At 40.2% G+C, this 3,888-nt stretch overlaps 1 pseudogene; it reads right to left on the reverse strand.

Moving 5' to 3' along the window:
- Positions 1-2,905: 2,905 nt before the first annotated feature.
- On the reverse strand, positions 2,906-3,330 carry LOC131410278 (large ribosomal subunit protein eL42-like; annotated as a pseudogene).
- Between the last annotated feature and the right edge of the window lie 558 nt (positions 3,331-3,888).

A 3,888-nucleotide genomic window follows, 5' to 3' on the forward strand; every position in this document is an offset into this window, starting at 1 on the left:
TTAGTCAAAAAGAAAAAAGGAAGGAGAGAAGACTGGAAATTCAAATAGCAGGAATAGGAGGAAAAAGATAAAAACAAGAATAAAAGAAGATGGCAGACACAAGGATGGCATGTGTAGTAGCCATGGAAATGAGATAGTACAAACACAGCCGACATCCCTCCTCATGCTGCTACTTCAGGTAGACCTGCAGGAGGCAGACAGAAGACAAGTGGGACATCATATTTCCTTTATCTTTCCCATTCCAAAATCTGGCTTTATTACCCAACATCTTGAGGGGAATACATTCCGGTAAAGACCTTCTTGCAGTTGTTCGAATCTCCAAGACGATTTACAGAGATTAAGAAATGGCTCTAAGCCTTTGAGTAACCGTAATCGAGGAAATGGGAAAATAGGAGACAGCTCACTTCCCAGTCTAGGGAACTTCGCTTCAGTTGAGTGTCCTGTTTGGGATGTAACATTTTCTTCTGAATTTAGACTGCAACACACTGCAAGCTCAGAGCAACACACTGTGAGCCGTAGCAGCGGCTCTTGAGCTGGGGCTCCCAGGACTCCTGTCTAAGAAGGCCTCTACCACTTGCGTTTCATCACGCATCCTTTGTCTTTTCTTCTTTAAAATTAAAGCTTATTTCCAAAACTAGCTCCTGCTGAAGGGCTCGGCTGAGGTGAGCGTCAGACCCGAGGGCAGGCAACACAAGTGACCCCATTGTCCAAATGAGCTCCCCACTTTGCTTTGTTCCCCAACGCTCTCCTTTCCTCTTCAGTTCCACACAGGATCCCATGCTGTATTCAAGGAAAAAGTTCAAAGGCATTTCAATCAAATTTAGGAAGCCACTCCTTTTTTTCCTGCAAGGGATATTTTCGGATAAATATTTTTAGCTTCATATGTACATTTGGGTTTTCTTAAAATTTATATCCAGGTTTTCTTAAGATTTGAATCCTTTGTAATGTTTAATATAATCCCTCATTGCCTTAATAAAAATTCTGAAAAGGCAGCCTTCCTTAAACTCAAAATAGCTAGGGCCTTAGCACATTATCTACAGGGTTTCATAACCTGTTTAATTAGGCTCTGTTCTAGCATCCACAACCCCCTAGTCAGTTTGGCTTTTTTCCCATGTCTATGAATGCCAGAATTATCTCAGAGTATTTTATACACCTGCTGAAATATCTGCAAGGGAAAGTTTTTACCTGCAGGAGAACAGTCAGTACAAATTGAGTACGTTTGCGTCCTCTATACCTTAGGGCGCATGTCCTTGTTCAGGCTTTTCCCCTCCACATTTCACTTAAAAGGAAGAGAGCAGAGAATTTTGTTGCCTGTCCAAAAATGGGTGACACAGCCTTAGATTCGATGGGAGAAGGAAAAAGCAAACTACTACTGAATGCCTGCTATGTGCAAGACATTGGGGCTGGGTGTTTTATCTACATTTTTTTCCATTTAATCTTCACAATATCTTTATGAGGTAAATATACTTATTTCTATTTTACAGATGATGGGGCTGGAACTTGAGAGGTTAAGAGTTCTACTAATCCCACTACATCATGTTACTTCTTCAGTTCACCAGACTGTTTATATTAAACCCAAACAAGTACCAACGACGGCCCTAAGGAGCTAAAACTGGTCTGTTTTGGCTGTGACTTCACAAAGGCTATGCCAGTGAGAAGGTAGCCACATTTTCCCCTTCTGAGCTGAGCGAGGTCGCAAGGCAACCATACTGCGTGAAACCATGTGCTGAGGCTGCAAAGGGCACAGGCACCGAGTCAGACAGCTGAGTCTGGGTCCCCACTGGCTATGTGACCTTGGGGTGGGTCTGGGTCCCAGCTGGCTATGTGACCTTGGGGTTGTTTGTGCATTCATTCACACATCCATTCATTCTACAAGTATTTATTGAACAGCTACTATGTGCCAGGCATTCTTCTAGATGCTGAGAATACAGCAGTGAGCAAAACAAGTCAGGCTCTCAAAGAGCCTACATACTTAGGGAATGTAAAACATCATGCCTCTATTTTCTTCCTTGTGAAATGGAAATAATAGTACCTCCCTCATGGGGTTGTGCTAAAGGTTAAATAAGTTAATATATACAATGCTTGCCACAGTACTAGGCACATAGTGACTCAATAAATGTCAGTTATTATTGTTATTTTTAAATGGAAATTCTTATCTCTGGCACAAATTGAGCTCAAATCAATATAGATGATAACAGTGGGACTTTTGGTATATAGAGATGGGGTGGGGGTTGGAGAACAATTGTCCCCTGAAGTGTCAGGAGTAATTTCCTGTCACATTTAGTTGAGACTGGAGGGTTCTAATGTGAACTGCTTGGCTATCATTCATTTGAACGCTAATGGAAATGTCAGACTGAATTGAGAGTCTTGTTTCCCTGCAAATTTCAGCATACAAAGTAGTCCTGGGGTTTATTTTTACTTAGTCGAAAAATTGAAGTCTCCTCAGAGAAAGCAAAGTGCAGGTGTTACAATAATTATTTTAAATAATGCAAGCATAAGAGGGAGAGCTTTTCTACAATATTTTTTGAAAATTAGACGTTTTTGACGCCACTCTTTTTTTCAGAAAGCTGGAGCTGTACCTAATCTGCTTTATAAGCCTCAGGAGCTAATACAAGTGCACAGAACAATGATTTGATTGGTTAACAGTTTCCTAGCCATTCCAAGGACTTTCCAGCCAGCATAGCACCAGGAGAGTGTAAGAGCAATTCAGCTTTCAGATAAAAAAACTTCCTGAAGTCAAGGGGGAAACTGGCAAGAAATGAGCCCTGACTACCAAAAGCTTATTAAGCTTCCCAACATCTCATGTAACAAGATATATCCTCCCAACGGCCCAAGCAGTGATCCCAATCTCTCCCCTCCCCCACGTTTGTTTTTTTTTTTTTTTTTTGGAGTGAACATAACCTCAAGATTTTATTGTCTTCATAATAAAACAAAAGATGAAGCCTAGAACTGGGTCACTTGGCCCTTTCTCTTCTTATCTCCTCCCATTTCCAAATGCTTGCATCTCTTAATAGCCAGCCTTCTCTTAGATCTGCAGTTGGGTTCAACGCATTCAAGCCTCAGCACAATCTTCTTTGTAGTTTTAGCCTTTTTCTGGAAAATCGGATTAGTCTGCCCGCTATAGCCACTCTGCTTCCTGTCAGCACTGCTTTCCCTGAGCATACAGAGAATCCTTGCCCTTCTTGTACTGTGTCACTTTGTGAATCTGTACTTGCCACATTTTTTACAGTAAGTGCGGCGGGTTTTAGGACCATTCGCCGTGTTTGTGAGAGCGCTATCTGCATAGAAAGCCAATCTCTTCCTTTGATTGCAGACCTTGGAATTAAACATCCATATGTTTGGTTCAGTTTATTTCTGAGAATATTTTGATGTTTTTGGTAAAAAAAAAAAAAAAAGCTTTGTTTCATTTCAAACCTATTCAGTGGAATTTCAAAAAGAAAGAAAAAATTAAAACAAACCCTTTCACTTAGCCTATGTCTTAAATAAACATTGATTGATCTATCTTTGATTCAGGGTTAGCAAGTTAGTCTGATGGTTATGGTTTTTGATAAAGTTTAAATTTGGTTTAAATTCCTGCCCAAAAGTTCTAAAAAGACACAGAAATGAAGTGAAACCTGAATATAGTCAATGAAGAAGGACATAAAGGAATTCTTCAGGAGATGTTTTCTACCAAACATTCCTAATAATAAAAGTCCTGGCTATAACTTAAGTTATATGATACTTTCATTCACAGGAATCTTCTTTCTCCTTATACAAAATAATGCAACTACGATTTTCCTGTCTCCTCAAGAGTCTCTAGGACAGAGCCAAGAGCTTCGTATATTTTTCTGAGGTCTGTAGTCCAGACCCTCCAAAGAGATAGAAAAATATTTGCCTGAGACTTGGGGA

Source organism: Diceros bicornis, chromosome 1 (assembly GCF_020826845.1).
Source record: "Diceros bicornis minor isolate mBicDic1 chromosome 1, mDicBic1.mat.cur, whole genome shotgun sequence".
NCBI lineage: Eukaryota > Metazoa > Chordata > Mammalia > Perissodactyla > Rhinocerotidae > Diceros > Diceros bicornis.